This window comes from Talpa occidentalis, unplaced genomic scaffold, assembly GCF_014898055.3.
Source record: "Talpa occidentalis isolate TD23 unplaced genomic scaffold, MPIMG_talOcc4v2.1 talOcc4.15, whole genome shotgun sequence".
Lineage (NCBI taxonomy): Eukaryota > Metazoa > Chordata > Mammalia > Eulipotyphla > Talpidae > Talpa > Talpa occidentalis.
This window is the reverse complement of record NW_023601543.1, coordinates 32,195,657-32,206,565: the sequence shown is the minus strand read 5'-3', so window position 1 is coordinate 32,206,565 and position 10,909 is coordinate 32,195,657.

Sequence of the window (10,909 nt, the reverse complement as noted above, 5' to 3'; positions counted from 1 at the left end):
TTGGAAGGGTGGGGGGGGGGGCTCGCGTGTGGCACTTCTTATTCCTCATAGTCCCGATGCTTCCCAAGGCCATTCTGTGAACACTTTGGTGGTCTGCACGCAGGTGAATGGGAAATGTGCCTCTCCCCACCGCTGCTGCCCTCATCGACCCACTGCACTGCCCCTTCCCCTTTCTGATGGTTCTGATGGTGCACTTGGCAGGGCAGGGGAGTTCTCTCTTTAGCACCTGACAGTTAGGAGGTGTCAGTCTGTCTGCCCAGTGCATTTCTCAGAGAGCTGACCCCTGGTGCTCCTTGCCCACGTGCTGGAGGGCGTTCAGCCAGTTATTTTTTCCTTCCAAAAAAGCAGCAATAGCACGAAATCTCACACTGTGGTCCCTTCTGTGAGAACTTTCTCAATGACTGCCAATGAGCAGTTCAGAATTGAAAGGGACACTGCATGATTACTTTTGCACTTTTGTAATGTTTGCAATTTGGACAGAAATTTAGCGTTGTTTTTGACATTAAAATAATAGCAGTGAAAATTTCCAAGTTGTCGTCCTACAAATGATGATTTAGGTGAGGTACCACCAGTTTACAAATTATGCCTCTCTTTAGGACTCACACAAGTCATTTGCTACCACGTGCTTCTTTTTATTATTTGATGTACTTTTATTAGGGATCCCTATGCTAGAGTGAGAATTTCTTAAGAATATGAACTAAAGGGATAATTGGCATTACAAAGGAAATAACTGCATGGTATTCCATGTAGTGTCCCCAAACCAGAAGTGTTCCTCACACACATGTGTACCAAAGGCCACAGAGTTTCTAAGTAACAGAACTTAGGTATGAAACCAGATAGTGAGGCCCCTATGCCTGAGCGTGTCTGCACTCTCATTTAGTCAGGAGCCCCTTCATCTCCAAAGCAACATGGTGCATGCATGTTAGCGTAATTTTCATTTGAAAGAAGAGAAAAATTTTACTCAGAAGAGAGAAACTGTTAATAAAACTCAAGATTTGGGTAAGCACTCAGTTCCCCTTGCCACCCTCAATACTAATACAGATTCACACTCAACATAAAGACTATATAGTTGGTAACTTGAAAAGATACATGTGTGTTTGTGTTCATTGCAGCATTATTTAAATAGGAAAGATATAGACACATATGAATGGATAAAGGAAATTATATACACAACTTTATTTTTACATATAGTGGAATATTATTTAGTCACAAAAAGGAAAATCTCGGGCCTCTCTAGTGGCGCAAGGGGTTAAGACACAGCACTATGAAGTGATCCACAGCTTCTGCAGCATGAGTTCGATCCCCGGCTTGCTAGGGAGCTACCCACATGGTGCAGCAGACCTCTCCTGTCTCGCCCATTTCTCCCCTCAGCAGTGTATTTCAGTAGATCTGCCTGTTCTGCTCCTCACTCTGTCTCTGAGGAGTCCTCTCACCCCCTGCACCTCTGGCCTGTACCCCAGTTCTTGTATGCATAAATTAATAAATCTTTGAAAAACAATAAAAATAAAAAGGGAAATCTTGCCATTTGCAACAACTCAAATGGACCTTGGGGGCATTATATACTAAGTGAAATAAGTCATGCCGAGATATACAAACACTTTATGATGATTTACAGATGGAATGAAAAACGAGCTCACAGATAGAAAAGATTGGTGGTTGCTAGAGGCAGGGGTGGGGAGTGGGAAATTGAATCAAGAGATTCAAAAAGTATAACTTTCAGTTATAAAAAAATGCCATAAGTATGTAATATACAGCAAGGTGACTATAGTTAGTAACATCATATTGCATATTTGAAAGTTGCTGAGAGGAAATCTTAAAAGTTCTCATGTCCAGAAAAAAAATTTGTAGTTACATAGACTGATGGATGTTAACTACATTTGTGGTAATAATTTTGCAATGCATATAAATATCAGATAGTTTTGTTGTGTACCTGAATCCAATGTAATGTTGTATGTCTATTACACCTCAATTAATAAAACAGCTATAGTTTGAGTTGAATTTTGCACAAGGGAAGTGACTCAACCATGTCCACGTGGCCAGGGACCGGTCTGCTCTTGGGACATGACCTTCCTTACTCTGGTCTTCAGTTCTTCAGTCTGTCTCTGCATTCCTGGATACAATAGGGAAACTGATGCTTTGATTTTCAACTACAGGGTGAAGGAACAGGGACAAGAAAAACATAGAATGAAGTGAAGGGTTCCAGGTAAATATTGCCAAGATTAATTCTGTTCCTAAGGTTTTTCACATTTTGTTTAAATTATTAATGTTCTCTTTCTCAGTAACTTCCCATTCCTTTAATCTCTTTACTATTCTCCCGTTTTCAGGCCTTTTGGCATCTCCTCCTTCCAAACTTGATTGCAAGCTGCATATTTTCTTGCACACGCTACACAAAATCCTCAACTTCCTTGAAATGTCTTTAGAATTTCTAAATTTTCTTCATGGCAATGCACTGGGCAATCAAAGACCAATAAATGAACACAGGGTTTATGTTCAATTTCTCCTACAGTGAATTGCTTTGAGTTTAGAGATATTAAAGTTCAAAAGATATATCTGTCCCTCCCCCACAGAAAAGAACCAGAATTTATGGCAAGTAAAAAACCAGAAATAATTTTAGTGGTAGACGATCTATATGCTAGATATGTAAATAATTCTGACCAACTAAAAGAATGATGTTCATAGGCGTTGTTATATATTTCAAAGATATATCACTGACACTAGCTCAAATATATACACAATTTTAAGTGCATATTAAAACTAGGATAAATAAATCAAGAAGGAAGTTTCAAGATAATATGTATAATGAGGGTCAACTGACGAATAAGAATACTTATGTACATGCATATGTAATGCACAAAAATAGTTATGTCTGTGTGATATAAACTAAATCCTCAAGAGTGAACATCTTGGCAACATGAAGGATACTTGTACTGATGGAACTTTTCTGTATTTGTACCATATCAGTGTAATAGACTGCTTATGGTATTGTGCTTGTGGTACTAAGTTCTGCAGGATATAACTATTGTGAGAACGTGGATGCAGGATAATTCCTATTTGCTTTTGACTAAACCATTGATCTCGCCTTGTTTTCTGACAACTGCAGCCTCTTTGCTCTGGTCTCAGACCCTTTATATCAACCAGGATATATTCAGCATAGTACCATGGTAGGCACTCAGTAGATGACAATAATATATTGAGTTGTTGGAAAAGTCATGGCGCATTTTTGCTTGAAAAACATAGAAAAAATACATCATGACTTTTCCAACAACCCTATGTGTATGTGTGTGTGTGTGTGTATAAATAATAAAAAAAGAGAAAAAGCACTTACTAGAAAGATGAAAAATAACACCTAATAACAGAATTACTACAAGAAAATAAGATAAACCAGAGAAAATATTTGGCACATAGTAGGTCTTCAAGTCATGTTAGTCTTTGACTCCTCATTTCTATAAATGGAGTTACATTTATATAAATGGCATAACTAATAGTCACAGGGATCACGAGGCAATGTACACACACAAAGTCAAAGGTACATATCATCATATTGTATCTGAGTTTGGGAGCTCTTTTTGCATAGTAAGACATGTCATCTGATGGAGGTGAGAAGAGGGATTAATATTTGTACCATAAGCATTCTTATCTAATACTTAACCTTTCTTTTTTAATATTTTATTTTATATAGTTCTTACATCATTTTTCATTTTTGGATAATGTATGCATTTTCATTTTGGTTATATTCCCATACAATTGCACGCCCCCGCCCATTTTGACCCTAGTCCTTCCTCTCCACCCCTCCCCGCCCCCCTGTAGTGTGTCTCTGGTTTATAGTTGCTTGTTGATTTTGATTTTTCCTTTGTATTAGTCTTTTTCCTGGTCCCTTATTTAGGTTTTCTAAATTCCTGCTGAGTGAGACCATCCAGTATTTTTCTTTTTCTTTCTAACTTATTTTGCTGAGCATGGTCTCTTCTAGCTCCATCCATGTTGCTGCAAACTGCATATGTTTATCTTTTTTGTTTTCTGAGTCATATTCCATGGTGTATATGAAGCACATCTTCTTGATCCAGTCATCTATTTTTGGGCATTTGGGTTGTTTCCAAAGCTTAGCTATTGTAAATAGTGCTGCTATAAACATAGGGATGCAGGTGCCCTTTGGAATTAATGTTTGTGTGTCATTTGAATAAATACCTAGGAGTGGAATTGCTGGATCATGTGGAAGCTCTACCTTTAGTAGGTCAAGAAATCTCCACACAGCTTTCCATAGTGGTTGGACCAGTTTGCACTCCCACCAGCAGTGCAGGAGAGTTCCTTTTTCTCCACATCCTCACCAACATTTGTTGTTGCTAGTTTTTGTAATATGTGCCATTCTCACTGGTGTAAGATGGTATCTCATTGTAGTTTTGATTTACATTTCCCTGATTACAAGTGATGTTGAACATTTTTTCATATGCCTGTTGGCCATTTGCATTTCCTCCTTGGGGAAGTTTCTTTTTAGCTCTTCTGCCCATTTTTTGTCTGGATTATTTTATTTATTTTTGTTGAGTCTCATCAGCTCTTTGTAGATTTTTGTGATCAGTCCACATTAGTGTTGTGTGCAAAATTTTTTTCCCAGTTGGTGGGGTTTCTCTTTGTTTTGGTTATTGTCTCTTTTGCTGTGCAGAAGCTCTTTAATCTAATGTAGTCCCAGCTGTTTATCTGCCTTCACTATCACTGCTTTGGGTGATGGGTCTGTAAAGATGTCTTTTAGAACTTAATCTTTCTAATATCAGAGGGGCCCATAGGCTGATAGGCTCATCAAAGTTGAAATATATTGGACCACAACCCATAAAAATACAAAATTCAGCCAAACATCTGTGCCATGCCTGGTAGCAATGGTAAGTTGTAGGTAAATGTCAGGTGAGACTGCTGCATGTGTCTATTATTTGATAACAGAGAACTACCAGTTCATAACTTACACCAGGACTCTGAAGCAGCATTGGCATAAAACTGTATTGAATCGACCTTCTTAAGTTGCCACATCATCCTGTGTATAATAACAGGTATTCATTAAAGAAAGAAGCCTTGATGCTGACAAAATCAGTGGGAAGGCATGTCTTGTTTTTTGTTGTTATTATTATTTTCTTTTCCTGGATCCCTTATTTAATTTCCTTATATTCCTCCTATAGTCTGTCCTTGTATAAAAAACAGAAACCTGTAATGGAATGGCTACTTGGTAATCAGAGGAAGCTGGAGATAAAAACAGTGTGAGAAACTCTATAGCAAAACAGTACTTTAGAAATAATTCATTCCAGTGTCTACAATAACTCATTCCTATGTGCACATTCATTTCAATGTCCAAACAGCAGTGGGGATGAGAGAGCTCTCAGAAGATTCAAAAACCAGAAAGAACTTCTCCATGCCTTGAATCTGGACATTTATACAGTTACATCCCCAGAAAATGAGTGCAAACCAAGCATATCTGTGATATCCATCTGGCTGATGTGGGCAATGTGGTTAGACTGACCAATTGAGCCATGAAAGGACTCATTTTAGGAGGCAGCACCTGTAGGAGAGAAAGTTACCCCCTACATGGGGATTAAGGTCAAGTTAAAGTACCCTTTCTTCCACCTTCTTCTGAGATGTTTTCTTTTTTATTATTATTATTAATATAATGTCTTTATTTATATATATCTCACATCATTGTTCATATTTGTACAATGTTTTCTTTCTCTTCTCAGATGTAGTTCCCGTAGAATTCCCACCAACAGTTTACTCGCGGTGGGCGTGCTCTTCCCGCCCTGGTTTTGGCCTCTGCAGAATGTCTGGTTTATAGTGGCCTATTAATTTTGTTTTGTTTTTTATTGTTATTATTATTTTCTTTTTCCTGATCCCTTATTTGGCTTCCCTATGTTCCTCCTATAAGTTAAACCATCCAAAATTTTTCTTTTTCTTCAATTAAATATTTCTTTAAGGATTTTAATAATTGTTAACTCATTTATAAATGGACCATTGTGACTGAACTTGAAAGATGAAATTACCCATATATATATATATATATATATATATATATTTTAGGTCATTAAGTATAATGTTGAAATATGTGAAAAAAAATACTTTCCTTGCTTTGTTAAAGTTCATGCATTGCCACTGCAGCAAAAGCCAAGTGGAATAAAGGAAATCGAAGAAACTTGTCCTTTATTCTTAAATTAATCTCTACACCACACATCTCCACTGTCAGGTGTTCCAGAGAGGAATAAATGTCAGTGTTGGGTAGGTCCACACTTCTTTCATCAAAGGTCTTGACAATGAAGTTCTGGAACTCAAAACTGCCAGGGAAACTAGCCTAAATAAGATTTCTCCTCTACAGAAGCTCATGTTGCTGCAGAACCTGATTTTGAAAACAAGAGAGAAACCACAAGAGGGCAGTCATGAAGTGCAAGAAGCAGAGGAAAGTGATTCTGAGCACTTTATTCCCTGGTGCGCGGGTGCACACAGACAAAGCCAACCAATTATATATTTGAAAATTGAATCAAGTGATAACGAAAAATAGTAAATGGTTACTAAAATTTACAATGAAAACCAACATTATATACCACAGTCTGTTTACCCACATTCACTATGCAGTGTATATATATATATATATATATATATATATATAGTGTGTGTGTGTATGTGTATATATATACTGTATGTACAGTATGTATATATAATTCTGTATCAGTTGCTATTCATGATTTAAATATATATATATTATAATTCATATATATATATATATCTCACAACACCTTCCAAAATGGATAAACATTTAAAATTAGAAACTACATTATATCTTCTTCTCTTTCTATCCAACCACAAGTTATCCAATGTTGGGGGTATATGTTCATGACAAATCTCCTATCTATATTTTTATTCATATCATAGCTATACCTATGTCTAAATATAAAAGTATACAAATCATTATGTAAGTATATTAACATATTTTGCTGGATCTTGATATTTCTGTTCTATGTCATTTTTCTCATTTGTACTTATGTCTTAGAGCATTTAGATATGTTTCCATATGCTTGACTATAATTCAAGGTTCTTTTTGTAAGCAATATATTATACAAATAGCCTTTTTTTGTTTAGTCACAATTGTTAATACACCAACCATATTAGCCATATACCTAAATTATGCATTATAAGGATACTCTCCCAATTTTCCCTATCTCTTGACTTTCTTTTTTTTTAAATGCAGAGTTCTTTTTAAATATTCCCTCAGTTGGACCTCCCTGGTGACACAGGGGTCAAGTCTCAGCACTATCTAGCTATCACCAGCCTCTGCCACATGAGTTCGATCTAAGGCCAGGGAGCTAACCCACTAGGCACAGCAGACCTCTCCTGTCTTGCCCACTGCTTCCCTCAGCAGTGTATTCAATCAATCTGCCTGTTCTGCTCCCCACTCTGTCTCGTGAATCCTCTTACCCCTATCCCCGTACCTCTGGCCAACACCCCATTTCTTGTATGCATAAATAAATAAAAATAAATCTTTTTTAAAAATGAACATTCCCTATGTTTTCCTATTAAGAATATTATTTGGTTAGGGCATCCCTGGTGGCACTAGATTGTTTACTTTTTTTTAGTTGAGTCATGTGAGCTCTTTGTAGACAGAAGTTAAGAATATTAAGAAATAGTCATCTTAACCTTTATAGATTTTTTCACTTCTTTCAATCTTAGAAATTATTCATTCCTCTAGATATTTAATACATATTCACTGCTCTTTCATTCTAGATTTTTATCATTTAATTTTTTTAAAAGATTTATTTATTTATTTATACAAGCACTGGGTACAGTCAGAAGCGTGGGAGGGTGAGAGAATTCACCAGAGCCAGAGCGGGAAGCAGAACAGGCAGACTGACGAAGTACACTGCTGAGAGGAGCAACGAGCCTGGCAGGAGAGGTCTGAGCGCCATGTGGGACCCTCGCCAGGCGGCCGGGGATCAAAACAGCGCTGCAGAGGCTGTGGGCAGAGCTCAACTGCTGCGCCACCAGGGAGGCCCTATCATTTAATTTTTTAATTTACCTCTTAATTCCACCTAGTGTATGTTTGGTGAAATGTCATGCGCAAAGGATAATAAACAAAGGTCTCCTCCCTCATCAAAATAATCAATTTCTCAGAATAATTTATGTAATATTTATGTATTTTAATATTTGGGTAAGTATTCCCCATGTCAAAATTCACTACAAAGCTATATTTTCTATTTATATTATTTTATATATTTTTTACATCATTTTTCATTTTTGTACAATGCATGAATTTTCATGTTGGTTATAGTCCCCATAAAATTCCCACCGCCCTTGTTTTGATCCTACCCCCTTCTTCCCCCCTGTAGCATGTCTCTGGTTTATAGCTGCCTGTTGATTTTGACTTTTACTTCATTATAAATGGTCTTTTTCCTGATCCCTTATTTAGGTTTTCTAAATTCCTGCTATGAGTGAGACCATCCAGTATTTTTCTTTTTCTTTCTGGCTTATTACACTGAGCATGATCCCTTCCAGCTCCATCCATGTTGCTGCAAATGGCATGAGTTGATCTTTTTTGATTGCTGAGTCATATTCCATTGTATTTATGTACCACATCTTCTTGATCCAATCATTCATTTTGGGGCATTTGGGTTGTTTCCATAGCTTAGCTATTGTAAATAGTGCTGCTATAAACATAGGGGTGCAGGTGCCCTTTTGAATTAATATTTCTGTGTCCTTTGGGTAAATACCTAGGAGTGGAATTGCTGGATCATATGGAAGCTCCATTTTTAGCAGATAGAAGAACCTCCACACAGCTCTCCATGGTAGTTGGACCGGTTTGCACTCCCACCAGCAGTGCAGGAGAGTTCCTTTTTCTCCACATCCTCACCAACATTTGTTGTTGCTAGTTTTTTAATATGTGCCATTTTCACTGGTGTAAGATGGCATCTCATTGTTCGCTACAAAGCTATATTAACAAAGATTGTTTGTGCAGGCATAAGGTTAGGCATATAAAACAACGGAATAGAATTAAGCATCCAGAGACAAATCTATATATTTATGGCTGCTTGGTATGAGAGAAGAGTGCCAAGACAAGGCAGTGGGTGGGGGGAGGGGAATGATCACAGGTATAGTCTGCTGAGGAATAGACTAGGATGTGCAAGGGTGGTCCTGAGGTCATTACTGCATGCAGTGAAAGGAGAGACCTCTTCTTACCATAACTGACCTCTCTCCTCCAATGTCAGCAGTGTCTATAGCTGGATGTAGGTTCTTGGAAGGCGTAGATGTTCAAATTATCACTTGGCTTGAGTTTTAGAAAGACGCATTGTCAGAAGAAAGAATCTAATATCCCAAGCTATTTTGCTCTCCACGCAAACATCCTGAGTGATGCTTAAGCAGAGAAATTCCTTTTTATATAGCTCTTATAGGTTTCCTATAAAAGTGGAAAGACTATTGATGTTTCAATCTTTTACAGAGCTTTAGAACAGAGCTGTATAATTTAACAAGGCAAATCACTATCCTGCCTAACAAGCTGAGAGTATTCACCCTACCAGGGTAAAGCTCAAAATAGCTCATTTTATTCTAGTTCGGTCACACTTTTTTGGTGGCATATTTCCCTTTCCCATTATTACTGATTTCCAAATAGCTGTCAGTGAGTGTCTCTTCTCACTTGCTTATTCTTGACTCATTTGGTGGCAAAGTTCATAGAAGTTGGGGACTTGGGAGATGCCTTGAACATTTTTACAAAGGTATTGCTGAAATGATTCAGAGGGAGAGGTGGCCAGTTGCAAGAAAAGACCCTCGGGGTAATACAATGGTTTTCAAAAACATGCTTAGAGCACTCTTAGAATGGATTGGGTGTCAACCTGGGGAACACGATGTTTTGATTTGAGTTCATTTTTTAAAGTTTCTGTGATGGTGTATCTTTCCAAAATGGTCAAATATTCATGTTAAAGGATCTTTTGAGGTTTTCTTCTGCCAAGAATCGGGGTGGGGGATCGGTGACACAATCTAAGATCTGTCATGCATGCTATTCTAGGCAGTGTTGCCTCATGTCTTGAAATAAGTGAGTAAAGGGTGAGCACATTTGTTTGGCACCATCCTCTGCAGAAGACAGAGAATATGTAGGGGAAATGTGGGGCTGACCACAGGATGCGTAGGCCAAGTTAAATCACCCCATCTTGCTGTTGTGCTTTTTCTCCAATCCTGCCACTTTCCCATTGCAATGTTAATGGAAAAAAATAAAAAGCTTTTGAAGGTGAAAGGGATTATTTCTTGATTTTCTGCTGCTAAGAATAATGAAAGTCTTGTTAACAGATAGATGTAATAACAGTTACTCTTAGGGGCCATGGATTGATGTCAGATTGGACAGTTCTGGAGTAAATCATCTACCTCCAATTTGTCCAACAATATTGATACACAAAACTACACTCATACTATACAAGTTTTCTATGTTAAAAGTTGTTTCACTTCTAAATAAGAACAAAAAAAATTGGTGCTCAACTTTCATTGCTGAGAGCGATCATTGAAATTGGCCATGCAAGCATTTTAAATGGCATGCTCTTCAAGCCCATTTTTGCTTATAGAAATGTTGCCCAATTTGTTTTCCCCAAGGTGTAGTATGCTTTAAATTTCATTTTATTGAGTGGGGTAGGATATCTGTCATTTAATAGAATGCACAGAAAATGTTAAAAACAATGAATTTGGACGGGGGGGATCAGTACACAAGAGAACTTGGTGGTTTTCAGAGTGAAGAAACCTTACTCCCTTTACATAGCCTCAAATTCTAATACAAGTCAAGCAGTAGTGATGCTTGATCTCCTCTTGCCTTGTTAAGGGACACAGGTATTGACCAAGGAAAACTCTTTGACCCTGTAGGGGATGAACAGTGTGAGTGTCCATCCTGAATGGGGTCTAGTCAGGAAACTGTCTG